The sequence below is a fragment of the Onychomys torridus genome, chromosome X, assembly GCF_903995425.1.
Source record: "Onychomys torridus chromosome X, mOncTor1.1, whole genome shotgun sequence".
Lineage (NCBI taxonomy): Eukaryota > Metazoa > Chordata > Mammalia > Rodentia > Cricetidae > Onychomys > Onychomys torridus.
In genome coordinates, this window is record NC_050466.1 from 27,750,831 (window position 1) to 27,774,325 (window position 23,495).

Genomic DNA, 23,495 nt, shown 5'->3' on the forward strand with positions numbered 1-23,495 from the left:
ATACACTGGGCTCTGAATTCCCTCACAAAAATACTGCGATATACTCACAACAACAACAGAATATCTTTGGGAAAACCTATTGCTTCTCCAAAGATAAGGAAAGCTACATTTGAAAAATAAAGAGAAACAGGAATCTCTTCTTCACATTGATGATTTTATGCTTTCCATAAGCCACAGAGTGGCTCTCCTAGAAAAATATTCTGGCCCTATGGTTTCCTCAATGGTCAAGGAAAATCCAAGGTTGCATGTCAAGCTGCCTAAGCACTACAAGGTACTTTCTGGGAGTCCCACTTTTCCCTCATTGCAAACATGGAGCAAATTGCCTCTGCTATACAACTGGGATCAGGCAGAAATGAAAGAGGATAGGGCTCACAAGAACTGGTTCTTGGTTTGTGGCAGTAGTGCTGCAGCTTCAAACTACCTGAACCAAAGGAAAGGCCAGATAAAGGCCCTGCACCATATCAAGCTGAGTCACAGCCTCATCTTGCCAATAACAAATGAAGCAGTTCTGCCTGAATGGCATGAATAACCAGCAAAGAAGGCATCTTGCCTAGGCAGGTAGCTTACCCAGCACCATGGCCTTTCCTGAATCTCACTCTGTAGAGATCTACCTGGCTCTGCTTCCCAAGTGCTGGGATTAAAGATGTGTGCCACCTCTGCACCTCTGGCCAGCACTTTACTAAATCTTGTTAAAAAATAAATAAAAAGAATAGTGACTACAGCAATTGGTAAGCAGGAAGTCTAAGCAAATCTAAATAACTACAGACAGTATAAATTTAACTACAAAATGCAAAATTTAAAAATAAGTCAATGTAGGGTAATCACAGTATATAAAGTTAGAGAAGATAATAAAAGTCCAAAGAGTATAAAAACTTTATCTATTTGGGCAGGGGTGTAGATACAATGTCATGTTCAGGACTGGATAAATATTCATGATGAATTCAAGTACTCAATTTTCAAAAACGTAAAAATGACAAAATAGAATTTAAAACTCAATCCAAAAGAAAGCTAAGAAGGGAATAAACAAAAAAATTAGATAAATGAAATACTTTACATGGTATGGCAATATTTTACCCAAATTGATCAATAATTATCATAAATGTAAAAAGCATAATATACATATTGCAATGAAACAAAGTTTAGGAATACAGGTAACTGTAACGTGATTTCCTCAGATATTTACTCTTTGTCATTGAAAAGTGTCTCTCCACTTTGGTGCTTGCTGATTCACTAATAGGGGTAATGAGCTCCAGAAGTTTAGTCCCACATCATGAGAGGGAAGGTATGCCTTTCACTTATCTAAAAGGATCACCTGAGACTCATGATGGGACAATTAAGACTTCTCTTCTGGCAATTTCTAATGATTGTATGATTCTATTTGCCAATTGTCTCATAACTCTCTGCACATCAATCCTATTAACTCTCTCTTTTTCCTTTTTCTCACATTGGAAAGGTTGTGTTGCAGTGTTCTTTCCATAGAATTAGGTGTGCTCACACTCTTTCTTATTTTGAAAACTCGGGAAACAGTCCAGATGGTGAAACGTTAATACACATATTAACTACAAGGAACAAAACTTCATCAGTTTCAAGAACAAGTAATGCCCCAGTGACAGAAATATCACAGCCACTAAATTTGTAATAAAATAAATTAAATGCAATGAATCACATTGTGGAAGAATGAAATTTCATCTAAGAAAGCATTTTCACCCTCTTTTGTTTGAAGAAATCATCCAGAAAATTCTTAAAGATTTTTTTGTTTCTGTGAGATTTATATAAAAAAAATCTTGTCAACAATGGTATATTTAGATTACTATAGTCTTATACATTTTAATGTTACATTTATTTTGAACTTGTTTATATGCAATTATAATTAATTATTTTATGCAACATTTAGTATAATGTCAACCCATAGTTTTCTATATTCTCCTCTGGTTTTGGTTGAAGGCTCATTGGTTTACATCAGGTGTTATCCAAACCATGGCTAGGCCATATGCAGCCTGGGCTAGCGATCAATGTGGCCCAACTGAAAATGGAAATTTTACTTAAACATGATATTTTTATTGTTTTTTTTCTTTCTGTAAGTTGATTGAACAGTTCTCAAGAGTAAACTTCATAGACAACAATGTCTTGTCACAATATCATGCAAAAATAAAAAATGTAATGTTCTTGCTACCTGTACTCATATGGCTTCAGTTATATGGTATTATGTGGCTTCCTGTGTGTTTGTTATCTTCTAAGTTCAGACGATCAGAATGGCCCAATCAGATGCTGCCTGTGCTCATGGTGATTTGGTGTCTGAAACATGATGATTATTGATAATGTTTTAAACTATTGTTATAATTACAAACAAGAGGCACATTGTTATTTGGAAAAAATAACAATTCATATTTGATTATTAAAAGCACTTCTGTATCTCACCTGTCCTTCACAGATTGCCCACTGAGCTTTACAACTGGCCTATTTTGTGCTGCATCTGCAGGTGAGATAGTAAAGGGCATAAACCTTGCATTCTATCTTCCTGTCAATTCATTCTCATACTAAAAGTAAATATAGTCCCTCATCCATTATTATTTTTAATTCCAGCATGGCTTAAAAAATACTGCAAAAGAAAACAATACCAAAACATTATAGATAAAGAAAGATTGCTTAAAGAAAAGATGGTAAATGACTACTTATTTTGTAAAATCAAATAGCAAGACGCCCCTTTAAATTTGTAGGGAATCTGTGCAAATTTTCAAAGACTGTAATTTGAAAGGGCATTTTATGCAAAACAATGCTGCCAAACTTGGTCTATACTCAACACTGTGTCCTACTGACAGAATAATAGAACTGAAAAATATTCTGTCTTCTCAACAATTTCTTTTTAAAAATTTACAATTCAGATGAATTCTGTGAAAGCTAGCTATGTGAAAGCATATTTCAGAACAAATAAATCAAAACCACTTAAGGATACTGCATTAAGAAATGTAGGGACAACATAGAAGCTATAGTACGCCCCGAAAAGAAGGGGAGATATTTCCAAAATCAGTGTAAAAACCTATGGAAAGAAGAAGTTGGGAGGGGAGAGTGGATCCACTAAATCTAAGTTTTATACTTTAGTGATGGATGAGAGCAGTGATGCTACAAATTGGGCTGCATCTGCCATTTTTATTAGAGGTATTGATGATAAATAAAATGTCACTGAAGAAATGGATTCTTTACTGCCACTAAAAGATACAACCATATCAATATAGCTATATGAAACAGTAGACAATATATTAAAGCCATATTCTTTGTCCACTGTCAACATGTCTGCTATAGTTACCAACAGTGCTCTGTTAATGATAGGTAAAAGAGAGGGATTTGTAACATTATTAAAAGATAAAACAATTAATGTCCCTAGACTCATGTTTAAGAAAAAGGAGGGACTGTAAGAGTGTGAATTGTTGAGACCAAGATTGGAAATGCACAGGGACAAATAGCCAAACTAATGGAAGCACATAAATTGTGAACCAAAGTCTGTGGAGCCCCCAGCTGGAGCAGGTCCACAGTTGAATAGCTTGAACTGTTTGGGAGGCACCCAGGCAATGGGACCCAGACCTGTCTGTCCTTAGTGCATGAGCTGGCTGTCTGGAACTTTGAGCTTACACAGGGACACTTTGCTCAGCCTGGAAGCAGGAGACTGGACCTGCCTGTACTGAATCCACCAGGTTTAAATGAATCCCCAGGGGAGTCTTTGCCCTGGAGGAGATGGGAATGGAAGGGAGGGGATGGGGGGCAGGTGGGAGTGGGGGCGGGAAGGGGGAGTACAGGGGAACCCATGGCTGATGTGTAAAATTAAAACACAAATATAATAAATAAAAAAGGATAAAAAGTATTCCTAAATACATCAAGAAAACTCACATAACAAAACATTAAAAAGAATAAAATCATGCCAAATGTTATCAAGAAATTTCATAAGGACTAAGAGATGAAATCATCACCAGTTCCAGAAATTCCTTAGGACTATTGATGCTGTCTAACAACATCATTTACTTCCCAGAAGCAAGATGGTTACTCCAAGGCCAAATGTTGAAAATATTTCATGGTTTGTGACAAGTTACCAAGTTGTTTGTGGCATCAAAATAAAATTTGTTTGGAGATGAAATGTCACTTGTAATAGTAGCACTTTTAGTGGATTTAATAGGTCATTTAAATGAGTCAATTATGCATCTTCAAGGTGAAGACTGTTCTATCAATGCAATGCTTTCAATCATAACAAAATTCTGAATGAAATTAAAATTATGGCAAGCTCAAACAAAGGCAAACAATTTTATGGATTTTTTTGACAAACAAAACACATATAGCCTTACTTTGCAATTTGATACAGGAATTTCAAAACAGATTTCAATATCTGTGCATACTTGTGGGTCTATTTTCCGTTTCCATAAGCACATCACCTGCTAATTTTCAAGTAGAACATACAGAGCCACAATCTGAAATTCAACCTACAGAACAATTTGATTGTGTCATTTTGAGAGACTTTTGCAGATCCCATCTTGCTGGAGATGAATATACTCTCACAATCAGGCCATATTCATGTCATCATTTTTGGCAGCACCTACATTTGTGAGCAACTACAATAAAGAACGAAGCACACTGAATAAAAATAGTCCCAAAATACCTGATGAGCACCTTGAGAACTCACTGAGAATTGAAACTACATCCATTGAACCAAATAATGATGCTTTTGTTCCTCAAATACCCCACCAGTTTTTATGTTGCCCTTTTTTATTTTACTTTTATAACAGAAAATACAAAAAAAATCAATGAGATTTTATGACTTGGATGTGTTCATTTTGTTCATTAGTAATAGCAAGCTGGAAACCAACTTGATTTTAGAAGACTCTGAACAAGGTGCTGCATGACTGAGATTATTTGAGAATGGTTTTGCTTACACAGAACTTTTTTCTAATGCTCATTATCTTTCTTTATTGTTTGTATATTTAATGTGTGTCCCAAGACAGTCCTTTTCCATCCAATATGCCATAGAGAAGCACAAAGGCTGAGCAATCCTTGCTCATACAAAGGAATACTGACAATCCTAAATATTATAGCATCAAAATTAAAATGAACTGATGTTTTGAGCCTTTGTATTTTGTCTTTAAAGAAATAAATGGCTTATTTTGGTAAGTTTGTTGCTCATTTTCCAAATGACAACATAAGAAACATGCTTTTGGCATTTCATTCTCCCCCGTACAATGCATTATGTGTGAAATTCTCATTCCAAATGAAATGAAAAAACATAGCTATAATTAATATTCTTTTTCCTCGTGTACTAACAATCTGTTTTTGTTAAAAAGAACTCTTGTTGGGCGGAGGTGGTGCACACCTTTAATCCCAGCACTCGGGAGGCAGAGGCAGGAGGATCTCTGTGAGTTTGAGGCCACCCTGGTCTACAAAGTGAGTTCCAGGAAAAGCACAAAGCTACACAGAGGAACCCTGCCGGAAAAAAAAAAAAAAAAAAAAAAAAACCTCTTAGTATACTGAACAAAAATTGTAATTGGATGAGGGCAAGTATCTAGTAGAAAGCATTTTAAGGTATATGCCTTATATTTTCATTCCTTTTGTTGACATGTTTTTAACATCAAAACAAAAAAAATTGTCATTACAGCAGCTAAGACATGAATGAGCCCATCTGGTAATTATTTATCACCAGACATGCTCATTCCATGTATGCTAGAGAACACTTAATCTGATCTTTATTAGGGAAAATGTTTAATGTATTTTATTTATCAGATGTTGAAAGAAATGCGAATTGTTAATGCCTTTTACAAAAGTAAATACCTGGAACAAAATGCCAAACCTCAGGATTCACCATCCCTAATCTAAAACTTCTGTCATAAATGCTAATGAACATCCACAAGTTGATTATTTTTTCAGTGAAGCTTCATTTAGAGAAAGTTGTACTAAAAATGCATGCTTATTAGTAGAAAAGAAATAAGACACAGTAAAGCCAAATCAGAATATAAAGACAAACTACAGTACAAGGGCTTGCAATGAAGCTCAGCAAAGCATGGTCATGGTATCACAAGACTGACTTCAACAAACAGAAGTGGTATCCCATTCAAATGGTTCTAGTGTAAGACAATATCTCATTTCACTGATGCTATTGAAAATTCCACCAGGAAAAGTGAACATCATCTAGTGAAAAACACACAAGTTTGTGTTCTGAGCTCTACATTCATACACAAAAATATGGACATGTAACCTCCACTCCCCAATACATACATGTACATCACCACATACAAAAACTTTAAAAGGGAAATATGCTTAGTGAACATGTTAGCACATTTTAAGCATAGAAAACTTGTGTTTTTTATTTGTGTATATGCATTGTTAGAAATACGGGGTTTCATGATAACATTGTCATGTATATTTATCAGCTACTTTATTATAGTCCCTCTCTGCTATTCTATCTTTCCCTTCCCCTGCTGATCTTCATCTTCACAATCTTTCTACTTTCATGACTTATAAAAAACATTTTGTTTTTTAATTATGTATGTGTGTGGCTGTGACTTTGTGTATGCAAATGTGTATGCATGTGCCCACAGAGACCAGAAGAGGGTGTCAAATTCCTTAGAGTTACAGGTTGTCACAAGAGGCCACCATATATGGATGTTGGGGAAAAGCTCAGGTACTCTACAAGAACAACAAATGTTTTGAACTGCTAAGCCGTTTTACCCACACCTTATTTACAAAACAAATCTAGATCCCATGCATGATAAAAAATGTGATATTGTCTTGTGAACTAGAATTAACAATTATTCAATTTAATCATGAAGTTTGCTTTAAATTGCTGTTTTATTTCAACAATAACCAAAAACTAATCCATCCTCAAAGAGTAAAGCTTTATCACAAAGTGGCTTTAGAATTTTGAGTATCTGAAGGGAATTCTCAAGGCTGAGTTAGAGGCTATGCCAATTTCCTAATAAAGGACAATACATACTTACCCCATATTTAGTATTTTTTTATAATTGAATCAGACTAGTGGTTGTTAGCATTTAGGCATCTCTACTGGCCTGAGAAGATATATCCCCAGCTTCAGCCACTAAGAGCATCCCCTGTGCATGTTTGCTACATTTCCTTATAAAAGGTGGGCCTTGACACCTCCAGTCACTTTCTCTTTCTCTTCTTTAACTCTCCTCTCAGGGACAAGTCTCTGCCCCCCTTCTCAGCCCCTTTTCTCCCCTCCCCTCAATAAACCTCCCAGGTGGGCCCTGTTGAATGTTGTGATTCCATCCCACAGTTTTTAAAATACAACAATGGTTTTGATCATTCCTCCTCTATGATTGCTTCCTTATTTTCTTTTCTTTTTGAGAGTATATAACTACATCATTTCCCCCATTCCATTTATACCCTACAAAGCCACCCATATCCCCCCTTTCTCTGTTTTAAGTTCATGACCTTTTCTTCATTAATTGTTGTTTCATGCATATATGTGTATGTATATACATATATATTTCTAAATATAACATGCTTAGTCTGAAACTACAGTCCACCAAAATGCAGAGTTATGGAGTCTAATTTCAAGGGATACATCTATAAAACAACTCCTGCACCTAGAGTGATCACATTTATGTTGTCTCATTCAATTAGATGATTTTTTTTGAGAATTTAATATATGAATACTGTGTTCACATCACTCCCCTTTCCTTCTCCTCCCTCCAACTCCTTCTCTGCCCCCTCTTAATTCATAGACTGTTTTCTTCACATTATTAATTTTTACACACAAACACATACATATAAAATCGGCTAAGTTGATTAAATGTTGCTTGCATGTGTATGTTTTTAGAGCTGACCACTTGGTATTGGAAAACCAATTAAGTGGCTCATTCACAGAGAAGACCAATTCTGCCTTTCTTGGCAGTCATTAATTGCCTGTAGCTCTTCATCTAGGTGTGGGGCCCTGTGAGATTTCCTTCTCTGTATTGGCATGTCAATTGGTACTGTCATTGCTCTGATCTTGTCTAAACTTGTAGCTAAGGATGGAATGTAGCTCTCCAAAATGTGAAAATGGCCTGCACACATTCAAGCATGTGCAATCCTTGCATTTAAGGCAGAACATCTATGTAGTCTGAAATGAAAATGGTTCATCTTGATCTTACATTTGCTATTATTCTGCGCTATAACCATGTGTCTGCTATATTTCTAAAAGAAGCTAAGACAAACTGTGTAATTTATGACATATATTCCTCACTTCTAGAACCTACAAAGTTTAATATTAAAGAATTTATATCTGGTGAGAACTTAAAGGTGAAAGAATGAGAGGGAACTAAATCCCTTTTTATAATAGATTCATTCTCAAGAAAATGAACACACTCTTATGGTAATGATATTAACCTGTGTATGGTGTTGAGCTCTTACAACTTATCCCCTCTTACTGTGTCTCAATTTCCCAACACTTGAATTAAATATCATTTTTACATGAACTTATCTTTTCACTGTTTACATAACCAAGTTATGAAATTCCTAACTCTTTTCATGCTGCCTTCCTTATAATTTGAAACTGCATGCTGAAAGTTTCTCTTAATTTAAAATCTATAACATGTGACTAAAAGTGACAAAATAGCTCCTTTATCCTTTGGTTTAGAAATTTTATTCATCATACATCCATGTTCATTGTTTTTAAACTCTGCCTTTGACCAAGTCATAAGGCATGGACACAGCTTTAACCAAATCTTTGTAACTCATTTATGGCCTTTTCTCTAGTTTCCAGCACATTTCTGGTGAGACCTCATCAGCATAGCCTTAACTGTTCACTTTTTACAACATTTTGGTCTTGACCACTTAGTAATCTCTAGAACATTCCAGGACTTTTTAGAGTTAACTTTACCAGAATTCCCCTTAATGTTATTTTCATGGCAGTACATACTTTTCCTAACATTCACGTCATGTTTCAGATTCTACTTGTTTCCAGTTCTAGAAGCAAATTGGATCTTTTGTGTATTTAAAAATGAAGGCATACTGCCTTAATGCCCATTTTTCTGGTTTTGTCAATTTACAAGGCTATAACAGAACATTATAAACTAGGTGTTTTATTTTTAGAAAGAAAAAGGAAAGAAGAAAAGTGTATTTTTCTTATGCTGTAAGTTGGAGAGTACGTCGTCAAGGAGTGGGCTTTCGGTGAGTACCTATTTTGATGTATCATCCCATGGCAGAAAGTAGAAGAGCCAGAGAGTGCAAGAACGAAAGAGTAAGAGAGGGTTGATATGCTTTGTAAAAACCCACATTCTTCTTAACCATATTATTTTCAAGCTTTATTCATCATAAACAATCTAGTATTTTTTTCTAACATTTTATCATAAAAATGGCAAGTGCATACAAAAGGATAAATATGGTAGTCTCCATCTTGTCCTAAGTTTCAGCTTTTATGGTTTCACTTTCTTGCAGTGACTCTTGAGATAACCACCCATTTGTACAAAGACGTTCATCTATATCTACCAGAGCGCTTATGATCTATTTGCCTCTTATTAGGCCTTGCTTTCTAACAAACACTTACATCAGGAATTCAGTTCCCACCATTTGTACTCAGTGGTATAAATTCAGGTCATAGCACCCGGTGTATCGCCCAAATCTACTCTCTACTTACTCAAAAAGAAAATGGAGGCAACAGATTACACATCTTTGACAACTACAGGAAACATTTTCACTTATAGTTGGAAAGGAAAACACCTTTAAACTTCATAGATTGGAAATTTATCTACCCAGATCTGATCCACTGTATGGTGATAGTTTCAGACCATAAGTGACCAGAACACACAGGTACAACTGAAGAAAAATCTGAGGTTTCTTGATTACAATAAAATAAAATTACCTGATGAGATTTGTATGAGATTTATAGCCCAATTGTCAAAATGTTACCTGAAGATTTCAACAACTACCTTATTGGCCCATTCTGGTAGGATATCTTCATAATAGTTAATTTTTTGTATTTGTTACCAAGTATCTTACAAGAAGCAACTGAAGAAAGCAAAGGTTTCTTTTGTCTCATGGTACAGGAGATGTACTCCATCATGGCAGGGAAGGCACAGCTGGAGAAGGCTGCTTCCTCACATCTGCAGCAGATAAGAACACAAAGAATGACAATTACCCGCTGTTTTTCTCTGTTTTTCCAGAAACCCAGACCATGAAATTGTACTGCCCATGTCCAGTGCAGGCCTTCACTCATCACTTAACCTTCCCTTGACTCACCCTCACAAAAACACAGGAAGTTGTATCTTAATCCAATGCAATCAACAGTCAAAAGTAAGCACCCCAATCATAATATTCTTTATATATAAAAAACTCTGATTTAGTATTTGACTGCTTATAGGCATTTAATACATAGTAACTACTAATTTTATATTAACTTTCATAGAGTTGGACATCAAAATCGCCGAATTACCTAAGATAATTATTCATTTTTCTCTGTCTAACACATACATAATCCATGAAAAAGCAAGAAGAAAAGGAAGAAGAAATGCTAAGAGACTAGGAGTCCACAAAGATTAGTATTAATGCATAGAAATACTAGTATAATTTATCCATCCTATACAACTATGAATTCAATTTCAACCTTTAACAACATTACTGCTGAAGATACTTTCATGCTCTAGGGAAAGTGGTTTTATCTTAGCACTAGGGAAAGATAAAGAGAATAACAACAAAGATATGGAACAAATGAAGAACCAAAGTAACAAGAACTTCAGCAATAATTTCCAAAATGCTAGACTGTAGTCCAATCACTTCCCAACACCAGCTAAATTACTTTTGTCATTGTATATTGGTAAGCCTGAATTTTCTCATCTATAAATAAATAAAACAGAGTATCTACTAAACATACTTCTAAAGTTCATGATAAGGATCAAATGAGATAGAGGACAAGAAAGTGTTTAGCCAACTGCAAGGTTTTATAATATGAGGGTGGCTAATATGAATATTCTTATTATTGCATTCCACAAACATGGATGGGTACACATTGATAGCTGTGGAAATAGAATGTGTGTAAATAACAGCAAAGTGAAATTCATCTTAACTAACCAGATAATTCACAACTACCTCATTGCCATGTAATTTATAAAAGTGCAACTCTAGAAACCACAATCCCCCCCGAAACTACCAAATCATAGCAGTTCAAAAATTAATAACAAAAAATGCCAAATAGTATGATGTCACACAGTATTATTGCCTTCTCTTCTGTTTCCAAGGGCTATGATCTACATTTTTAATAGTCTATATTCACTTCTATTGCAGTAAATTTAAAATAGAAATATACCATACATTTACAGAAGTCAGAATATACCTACCAATGATTATTATTGATAAATCAGAGCCTGTTCTTAGAAGAGATACATTTTTAGTCAAAATCTACATAATGAAAAAGAATCAGCGGCAACATAGGATATGATTGTGTCTTGGAAGGGTCTGCATTCTTTGTGGGGGTCATAGTGAGCTGAGTCACAGCAGTAAAATACTGGAAAGACCCTGGCTGATCCCATCACAGGAGAATGGTAGTTTGATCTTCAGTGTGTCGTTTCTTGTTTTCTTACATTTTAGCTTCATGCTTAGCTGCTACCATATCTCCACTTTCTTCCTTTTCAGTTCCTCTGGCCAATTTCATATGCCATTATCCTCTTTTATCAGAAACTTCTCTGAAAAGCTGGCCTATAATCACCTCCCCATTTCTATGCCTCCTTTCTGACATGTGAAATGCCTACTATCAACTTCCCCACGTTCATTTCTGTAGTTTCTTTTTTTGCCTTAGCAGCTCATTTTCTTTGCCATCTCCTATTCTTATTTTTATGGGATTTCCGTGTTCCTTTTACAAAATTTTGCCTTCATTTATCTCAGTGACCTCAGAAAGCCCTTGATTCTGACAGTCATATGATTGTGAGCTGTTTAGGTCTTTATAATATAAACAATTTTTGAAATTGTATCAAAAGCCCTTCTTTATTCTCAAGCACTTAACTCCTTTAAAAGAAGCTGTAGCTTAAAAAAGCTTACTGTTAACTGAGTGTTTGGAGGATCATCATCCCAAATAACATGGGGGAAATTATTCAGTTGAAGCATTAGCTAGAAGATGAAAGCTTCAAATGAAAAAAAGAAAGAAAATATAATCTACTTTCTGCTCTTGCATTGAGTTCTGTTAATTTTATATATTATTTTCAATCACTTTCACTTGGATCATCAGTAAAAATTCACATTTAATAAAATTTTGTATTATTATCAAAGCCTTCAATAAACTAGGAAGTCCCATTAGAACTATTGAAAAATCATTATTCTTTATTCATAATCTGACTTTTTTACATAAATTAGTCCAATACTATAGCTGGAAATTTTCTACAGTCAGGAATAATCTCTTCCACCCTCATCCCTCAGCAGCTTGGTCCCAAATAAACACACAGAGGCTTATATTATTTTCAAACTCTATGGCCTAATGGCTCAAGCTTCTTGCTAGCTAGCTCTTATATCTTAAGTTAATCTATACCTTGCCACATGGCTTGTAGCTTACCAGTATTCTTGCTTCTCCTGGCAGCAGCTAGCAGTGTCTACATTGCCTCTCCTTTTTCTTACTGTCTCTCTGTTTGGATTTTCCACCTGCCTCTAAGCTACATTGCCATAGGCCAAACAGCTTTATCACCAAAATAGGATAGATAATTGATAAGATGGAATATTTTTGCCGAATTTGTCAAAGGAAAATGGACTAGACATTGTTGATGTATTTATTGCTTAAATATGTATATATATATATATATATATATATATATATATATATATATATATAGTTATTGTACTTATTGTATATAGTTTTTCTTAGATATAACTTTTTAATTTTTTTATTTTTATTAAACAAAAAGGAGAGGTGTGGTGATATTTTATTTGTGCTTTAATAAATATAGCTTGCCTGGAGATCAGAGGAAAAAGGCCAGCCATTATAAGTAAACGAAGAATTCAGGCTGCAGTAGCATATGCCCTTAATCCTATCACTTGGCAGACAGGATCTCTGTGTGTTCAAGGCCACACTGGAAACAGAGCCAGGTCTGGTGGCACACACCTTAAATTCAAAAACTAGTTAATCATGGAGGTCTGGAGGTCTGTACAGACAGACAGGAAGTGACAGAGCTGTGTAAGAAGAGGAAGTGATGTAGCTGAACAGAGAGAGCAAATCAGCTGGCAGAACAGCAGGGCATACAGACATAGGTAGAGAGGAAGTAACTCACATTTGGAAGCTACAGAGTTGCTGAGGTAAGTTTGGCTGGTTTCTTGCCCTATTTCTCTGATCTCTCTAAGGCTTTCACCCCTATATTTGGCTCCATGTTTTTATTTAATCAGACCATTTAGAAATTCATTTTTGCTCATATAGTAGTTATTTGTATAATAATTTCTTATCTCAAAATGAGTATGGTAGTTTTATTGTGAATGCACATATGTATTTTCATAAATTTGACATAACTCAACCGAAAGACTTTATAAAACATGTCTGACCTCAATTTTTTAAAACTGAGAAGGTAATTAATAATAAAGAAGGTATGAGAAACTTCTGTAGCCAAGAACTTATTTACATAGCAAATTAATATCGTTCTGAAGGGTATTCTGGAATTAAATAGTGACATTGGTTAAAAAAACTAAGTTGAATGAGCTTTATCTATTGACCTTATTACTAGTAATATATTGATTCTGCTTCATTAATTACCATAAATACATCACATTGTATAGGATGTCAACCATTGGAGATGTGGCCATGAAATATATGAACTGTCTGGCCTGTTGTTACAATTACCTCTTAACTATAAAGCCTGTTCTACATTTTATATTTATTTAAAATCCAATGTTCAGGAAACAAAAATAACCAAGCACACAAAGAGATCCTATAGCATAAACCCATGAAAAACAGTAAAGAAGTAATCCACAAGGATAATAGACAGGAAGAATAAAGACAAAGTTAGAATGCAAATATGTGTAGTATTTCTGTGTAGATAAAAGCTGAGCTTAAAAACTTTAGTAAAGGAGAGATAGCTCAGAGGTTAAGAGCACTGGTTGCTCTTCCAGAGGTCCTGAATTCAATTCCCAGCAACCATATGGTAGCTCACAACCACATGTAATGAGATATGGTGCCCTCTTCTGTCATGCAGGCATACATGCAGGCAGAACACTGTATACATAACAATAAATGAATCTTAAAAAAAAAAAAAAAAACTTGGCAGAGAAATTCATAGCAATGAAATCACAGAAGCAAATATATCAATTCCAAAATAAAGTTCAATAGTATAATATAGTTATTAGAGCAATGGGTTTTAAAGGGAAAATAAATTGTAGAAGTAGAAAAAATGTTTACTGCAAGAAAAGCAAAGGTGTGACTAATAGAAATAAGGGATAATTAAAAGAAGATAATATACAGAGGGCAAAACAATAAAATTTAAAGTATATGTAACCAGAATCCCATCAAGAAAGTTAAGAGGGGGTAGTATTTTGGAAAAAGAAAACAAAGCTTGTCAAAACTGATGGAAAATACCAACCTGGATGTATAAGGATTCTAAAGAATAAATAAAAATAAAGGAAAAAATATAAAAAGAAAGAAAAACACAAAATATTTAAGACATATAGTGAGAAAAATATAGTCAATGGAGAAAAGAATATCAACAAATTTGGAAGCCAAAAAACAATGGAAAGGGTTATCAAGGACTGGGAAAATCACCAATATAGAACTCAATGAAAATAACTTTCAACAATGAACATAGAAGAAAAATAATTTCATGTATATGAAATTAAGAAAATCTACTACAATCCAAATAAGACTAAAAAAAGTAGTCATTGGGATGCAGAAAAAAACAATCCAAAAGCCAGGCAGTGTTGGCACACGAACCGGGTGGTGGTGGTGCATGCCTTTAATCCCAGCACTTGGGAGGCAGAGCCAGGGGGACCTTTGTGAGTTTGAGGCCAGCCTGGTCTACAGAGCAAGATCTAGAAAAGGTGCAAAGCTACACAGAAAAACCCTGTCTTGAAAGAAAAAATCTAAGATGGAAGGTCAGAGATTCAGGAAGAAAGAGAAAGCAAACTGTCAACAGGTGATATTCGGCAAAAATACTAACTACAAAATTTAGTTTGGTATTTTAATGCTCACAGCTATTAATGTCATGTATATTTTGGTTATATTATATAAAAATTAAAATAAAAGGTTAAGCAATAGTACATAAATTCAGAACAACTAAATACAGTTAATTGTTAAAATCTGTCAATTTTTAAAGGAGAACAAAATTGCCAGTCAATTTTTACTTTAATAAATTAATAAAGGATTTTATGATTTTCAAGCTAATTACTGATAAAATAGGAAAGGAATACAACAATATCAGAAATAGCAATAACACAAATCCACCCAGGATAAACTAAATCTGAGAAGAAGAAAACAAATAGAAGGTATATTATAAATTGATAAGTTTAAACACAAATATACCAGTTAGTTACTATAGTAAGTAAAAATGAACTGTTTCAATTAAAAGTATGAAACTTCAAGTCCACATTTTAAAATAAAATTTGCTGTATACAAAAGACATCAAAAACATAAAGATGAAAATAAATAATTAGAAATCAAAATGTTCAAAAATGAAAATATGGAAAAAAGATATCCTACTCCATAGCCAGTAAAAGGTGTCTGTATAATATCCCAACCTGCCCATGGATGCAATAGTGGCATGACTGTTATGGGCATAACCAAGTGTTTTCTCATTGCATGGTAGGCCTACTACACAGAGGAAATTCATGCTTGATTATGCAAACTTGGTCAAGGGCTATAGCTGGGGAGGCCATAGGCTTTAGGAGTCTACCACTATTGTTGTGCTTTATTGACACATTTTTGAACTATCTTTTAAATTTATGGTATTTATTATGCTATTTTGATTAATGCTTCTCTCTACCTTGATAAGAGAAATGAAATGACTGATTGTTAACACAGAAACTTCTAAATGGAGTAAGAGCTATGAATATGTGACTATTGAGCATTCAGCCATAAGGTATTTCTATTGTCTATTCCAAGGCTCAGGGAATATCAAAAAAAAAAAAAAAAAAAAAAAAAAAAAAGGTCTGGAAAGATTGTAAGATCCAGAAGAAGGGAAGAAGTGCTATGAAAAGATGTCTTCTGGATATGACATGGCTGTTGCGCATATGAACTCACACCAGTAGTGCTTACCTGCACAATACTGGACCAATTGCCATGCCATGATAGAGAAGAGAGGGGCACCTAAAGCCTCACACCTTGCTGGAGAGCTATGGGTATATAGTGGTTTCTGGTGGAGGAGCAATAATATTCCTCAATGAGAGCCGCTGATAAATTGCCCTTGCACAAGTAAACAAGCCTCCACTCATACTCATGCAAACAACCCCACATAAATGCAGTGGGCTACAAATAGACAAAAAGCACATTGAAAATAAGAAATAGGATTGTTGTGAAGAAGAGATTGGTGGGAAGGAAAGAAAAACGGATCATGGGAGACAACATGAGCAAAGTACATTGTGTGTGTGTGTGTGTGTGTGTGTGTGTGTGTGTGTGTACACATGCATATAGTGAAATTGTAAAAGAATAAAAATAAATGTTATCTGTACTCTTTTAAATATCAAACACAATAGCAGTTTGTGAAAAAGTATCATTAGAAATATTCAGAGATAATAAATTTATAAAAAATTTCAATGTCAATAATAAGTGGTATAAATAGTTCTAAACTTATATTGGCTAATATATGAAGAATTGAAAGAACTCACTTAAATACAAACACAAAAACGGTATGAAAGTTTAAATAACTAATACATATTTTGAAAGTACTAAAACTAAATTACAATCAAAGAAATGAAAAGAAAATATTTTAATGAAATACTTCTCTGTGCCCACCAGAAAATCAAATTTCAAATGACTGACAATAACATAACATAAATATGCGGGGAAACAAATCCCCGTGCATTGTTGATGGCCATGTACAATTATTTTGCAAACCCAATGGACTTGTTCTTAAATTTGAACCTTAAAGTGCATCCCACTATTATAATGATGATGTCATGTTTTATTATCAAAACAAAATTGCTGTGTGAAATGTAATGTTATAAATAATTACAGCAATTCCATAAGGCATTGACCAGGAAAGAATCATGCAAGCTGGATAAAGCTTCTTCCTTGACATGACCTTATAATTTTTACTCTTAGGTGATATTTGACAGTAATGAATGTGCTTATATTTCAGGAGCATTATTCATAATGTCTAAAAACTGGAATAAACCCTAATATCTATCTGCAGAAGAAAATGTGATATAGTAACTGAAAATCTACACTGATGTACAACATAGATTAAATTTTATAGATACAATTTATTAAAGAGTTAGATAAAGAGATACATTATATATTGATGTGCATGTATATCTATGTATATATATACACTAATGATTATATACATGCTACATACATCCTACCAAATTCTATTCATATGACATTTAAACAAATAAACACTATGTTGTTATGGAATATTATTTTGAGATGTGTTACATTTGTTTGTTTATGCTGTGGAATATTCGTTTTAATGATGTAAAGATATGTTGCATTCTTTTATGTTGCATTTGTTTAACTCTGTACAGCTGTGTTACTTTGCCTGTCTAAAACACCTGCTTGGTATGATAAAGAGCTGAACAGCCAATAGCAAGGCAGGAGAAATGATAGGTGGGGCTGTCAGGCAGAGAAAATAAATAGAAGAAAAGGAGAGGTCTGGAAGCAAGAGAGATCAAGAAGGGACCAGTCACACAGCCATACAGCCAGCCACAGAGTAAGGAAAGAAAAGATATATGGAAATAGAGAAAGGTAAAAGCCAAGAGGCAAAAAGTAGATGAGATCATTTAAGTTGAGAAAAGCTGGCTAGAAACAAGCCAAGCTAAAGCAGGGCATTTAAAAGTAGTAATAAGACTCTGTGTGGATTTATTTGGGAGCTGGGTGGTGGGCCTCCAAAAGAGCCTAAGATCAAAAGAGTAAAAACAGTAAAACAACCAACTACACTATGGTAGCGACATGTAGATTAACAGAAATGGGCTGAGTTTAAGTGTAAAAGCTAGTCAGTGGTAGGCCTGAGCTAATGGCTGAGCAGTTTTAATTAATATAGTCTCTGTGCATTTACTTGGGTCTGAGTAGCTACGAACCAGGTGGGACACAGGAAAACTTTGAATCTACACTCAGTGCTTCTATGATGAACTGCAGAACTGTGAGCAAAATAACCCCCCCCCCAGGGTGCTTTGGTCACTGTGTTTCATCACAGCAATAGAAACCTTAACTAAGACAACTTTTAAAAGTAGAATATTAGTTATGTGTAAGCAGGAATACATATTTGGAGGAGGGCAAGAGGCAGAAATCTCTTAACTCATTGCCAATGTTGCTGTGATTACCTGTGAATATTCATTCATGTTGTTTTATACAGTCTCCTATGCATATACATGTGACAATAAAAATTTTAAGATGCTGAGTCTTTAAAGAGGTACAAAGTAGTAGGGTATAGAGGGAGACTTTGAATGCTATTAGAACACAGCCTCCCAATATTCACTCTGGACAAAGAAGGTCTCCTGAACCATGAACATATTTCACCTCTACTTCTTTTCAGGAAAGAAGTTGTAAGACAAATGTATTTACAGCACAAGAACCCCACTGGAAGAAAAGAAACAATGTGAAACTAAGTTCAATACTACACTAGAACTCTGAGAACTCTCCTCTAAGTTTCTTTTCCCCTTAAGGGCTAGGTTTCTGGCTACATATGTATAACCCCAAAAGGAAAAATATAAGGCTATCCTGGGCTATACAGAGCTCTCTCTAAAAAAAAAATTAAAAAAAAATAAAAACCAGAAGAACCTGTTCATAGCCCTGTTCATAGTGTTATGTGGCCATTCCAAATGGAACTTTGCAACCATGTTATAATGATATCTAGGTGTGTTTCATCCACCAATGCTGAATAGATAGCAATATATCTTAATCTGTCCATTTGGGGCAATGCCAGAGAAGATAAAACAAAGGAACATGTCAAAGGGATCCTTTTCAAATATATCTCAACCTCCATTAGGTTCAGACAAGACTCTGAAATTTTTCCAAGAAGCAGCCCTATCAATCTGTCATTTGCTAAGTAAATAGTAGAGTTTAGACCTAAGACTTGATTTTATGAATTTTATTTGTCAGTTTTCATTAGGAAGCAAATGTGCCAAAACCTTACTTCATTTTCACTCTAAGGTTTAAACACAAATAACCATTCATCTAAGTGTTGGACCACACAGTACAGAACCATTTAAGTCCCAGGAACCTGTCACTTGCACTAATGGCTCCTGCTAGTCTATGAGGGAATTTTACTTGCATCTTTGCTGACCACTTTGGATTAATGATGACAATGAAAAAAAAAAGAAAGAAAAAGAAACAAACTTAAAGGAATTTCTACTCTGTCATTAAAACATATGGAGTCAATTTGCTGAGAAATTTGTAAACACATCTCATTAAAGATTCTTCAAAGTATACTAGAGGCAAGTCCTCCATTAAGTATTAAGTCTCTGCTTTTAAAAATCAGGCAAGATCCAGGCATTTGTGGTGCAAGCCTTTAATCCCAGCACTCAGGAAGAAATGACAGACAGATTCCTGTGTGTTCAATGCCAGCCTGATCTGCAGAGCTAGTTCCAGGACAGCCAGGGCTACACGAAGAAACCCTGTCTTGAAAAACCAACCCCCCCCCCAAAAAAAGTATCTCAGGCAAGAAATGTTTTTCCTACAAAGTACATTAGTATGGCAATTGGAAATGTTTGGACAATGGCTAGAGAGTCAATAACATTATTGCAACAGCATTATTGTTTATGATTACACTGTAATGATATAAAATTACCTTTGATTTTAGGAAATACACTGAAGTTTCAGGATCAAATAAATATAATGCTGCTAAAATTTAATATATAATAGAAAAGTAGGTACATCTGTTGGGGAAGCCATTTACATTGCAGTTGCATTTTAAGAAAGGCTTGAGAGTATCCTCTCTTTTGAAAGAGTTAAGGCTAACATTATTATTATTTAAGATTATAGTTGATTTGGGATAAGTGAAGTCTCAGAAGGCAAAACCTTAAGGGGTAGAGCACTGCCAGTATGTTTCAAGTGACACAGAGTTAATATTGTGAATGCTGGTTTGAATTAAAACAACCCAAATGGTGTTGTATCACAATGTATTCGTGGACGTTACTGGGTGGTACAGGGCTAATACAGAGAAATGAGGGTGCAAATGGATTTGCCATGTACCACAAATAGCACAAAAGGGCCCAAACCGCAGTCACATACTATAGTTCATGGTTTTCACAGTTGTTTTGCTTCAATGCATGCTATCAGTCACACGAAATAAATGAGATGGAGTCACAGTGTCTTGTTTTATATAAAAAAAAAGAAAGGAAGAAAAGCATGAGAGTTGGATATAGTAGTCCCCAACTTTAATATCAACCAACACTTAAGGCAGGAAGATCAGGAGTTTAAAGATAATTACAGTTGCATGGTGATTTTGAAAAGGCTAGCCTGTGCTATGTGAGATGGGGAGGAGACAGAGAGTGAGAGATGGAAGGGGAGGATGAGATAGGGGGAGGAGGAATGACAGCATGGACTATGGGATATAATAATTCAGAGGGCATCACCTCTATGCTCAAATACTTAAAATATAGTGAAGATCAGATGATATTACTTCTGAGATTATTTAGTGTTTTGACAAGATGCCCCATAATCATTTCAAAAGGAAGTAACTCAACAACTAAGCCAGAAGTCCTCAATAGCTTGCTCCAGGGATTCCTCTTTCTACTTTTCTACATGACTTTTCTCTCTGGATCTGGAAGAGTAGTGATTAAATAGCAGAGAAGAAGCTAAGGAATCAGCTCATTTGCCACTGTGTAAAATTCACACTATACTGCATCTCTGCTATCCTTTTGTTTGCTAGTATAACTATCAATTGAACATATTAATTTGAATCAAAACAATCTTTAACTCCTAAAGTCCAAGAATTCTCTTTAGCCTCTCTGCCTCTCTCTCTCTCTCTCTCTCTCTCTCTCTCTCTCTCTCTCTCTCTCTCTCTCTCCCTCTCTCTCTCTCTCTTGGTTTTTCAAGACAGGGTTTGTGTCTTTCCTGGATCTTGCTTTGTAGCCCAGGCTGGCCTCTAACTCACAGAGATCCGCCTGCCTCTGCCTCCCAAGTGCTGGGATTAAAGGCCTGCGCCACCACCGCCTGGCTAGCCTCCCTTTATATAAAATTGTATCCCAAATTTGTGAGGTCTACAAAATACATATTACAACAGATTAATTTGAATATTCCTTTTCACACACACACATATATTATTCCTGTATTAATCTTCTTATAACCACACAGTAGTTTTTTGTAAGCTATACATATGATACCAACATTTGCATTGTGGTACTTGTGGGCTAAAACAAGGAAGTTGGTCTCAGAGGGAAAAAAAGGGTGGAGATGTAAAAATCTTTATATCTTTGAAATGGTAAATATTAAAGGAGTACAGTATAACACACAAAACCATGCTGCAATGAGACATGACAAGATGCAGCTTTCAGTTTTGTTTCACTGATAATAAGATGTAAGATACTGACTTCTTGGGCCTAGTTCCTAATCTGAATGAAGTCAATCTCAGTGGCTCACCAGATTCCCCCCCACCCCTGCCCCATGGAATCTCTCAAAGGAAAGAAGTTTGTAGTTTGAGCTAGACTAACTGAACAATGAGCTTCAGGGATCGGCCTGTCGGCAACACCCTACTCCCAACCCTCATGCCATCAGTCCAGCCCCTTGTTTTGTTTTTCAGCCATCTTTTAATAACCATTGCTACCTTTCAGGTGTTATAAAAAGACTGAATATGGCCCATACATTCTTTGCATCAACTCTTGGCCTAGTTCATTCACTGCACAAACTAAGGGATTAACTTATAGAGATGTTGAGTGATCATTATATTTAGGTACAAAACAAATGAATAACAAGAAAGTCTAGTTTTTGGACTCGTAAATCACAGTCCAGTGCTCTTGCTTGCCTCTCTGATAAATTATTTATCATATATTTCTAAAGGCATTAAACAGAATTTGTTGTGCCCTTCTGTACTCATCTTACTCAGCTTGTGGTACTGACCGTCTAGGGTCCCCTGCCCCAGTATGAGATCTAAGTATGCCCTTTTTTAGACAGTATATTTTGAATCAGACTCACATTATCCATCTTCTTCATCTATCTAAACTTAGTCATTTAACAACCCTTTATTCAAAGTCCTATATTTCAGGATAAGGTTAATCCTACTATTATGAGAATGTGGATTGCTGAGACAAAATATTTCACTTATAGTTTGATCAAACTCTGGATTGATAATGGCCTTACATTGGCACACACTATATTCCATATATCTTGTATAACTCCCCCAAACAATCCTAATAGGTAAACATTTTATTTTATAAGTGAGAAACATAAAACATAAAATATAGTGACCATCATAAAGTGTTCAAGGATAGAACAAGGACTTAAAATTAAGTCTGTCTAATGCAAAATTCTTAGGCAATTCTGTTTGTAGATTTAAATCAATTTTGCAAACAGAGAGCAGAGCAATTATAGAAGGCACAGACTCTATGGTCAAAGACATATCAAAAGTAGTTGCATGTTCCATTCCTTAAGAAAATACAAATTGCAATACTAAAACCTGAGCAACTTTCTTGGTGCTCCATCTCCAGTTTGGACATTCCTATCAATATGGCAGCTCCAAAACCACAAACTCACCCAGTCAAATGCAAAGCAGTGACTTATAATGATGGCCTTTGGAAATACATTGCCTTTGGGCAATCAAATAATAGATTATTCATCAATTAAAGCAGAAGGGCTCTAGCCAGTGCAGCATTTGGAAATTAAAAAAAAAAAACTGAGCAGGTGGTGAGTGGTACTTGATCATTACCATCAAATGTGTAAATTTAATCATCTTCCCAGCTGGGCCATGTACAACAGACACTGTAGAAAGGGTCTTCTTGATTACAGAGGAACATGGAGCTCTCTTCATCAAACAGTCACTGTCAGGCATTTGTTACCTCCCCCAAACCCTCAATAATAGCTCCTCAGCATCTGCTAGGAATGAATTAAACTTAATGGTTTACTTGAATATTTAAGTATACTTGGAAATGGCTGAAATGGCAAGTATGATACTCACCTCATAACTCCCACAATATAATGGAAAATATATTGAACATGAATTAGAACAGTTGAGGTCTAAAGACAATGAATGCTGGGTAATCATAGACAACCTAATTTCTTGAATTCAATTTCCTCTCTCAGGAATATAAAATGGCTACATTTAACATCATCCAGAATCATTGGGCAGAACTTTTCTGTTCTTTTATAGACTTTTCCCCCCTTATTTCACCATCCTTATCTCTATGGAGAAAATCCAGACTTCACATTTCCACATGGTTCCCGATAACCTTTGTCATATTTCATCTTCAAAGCT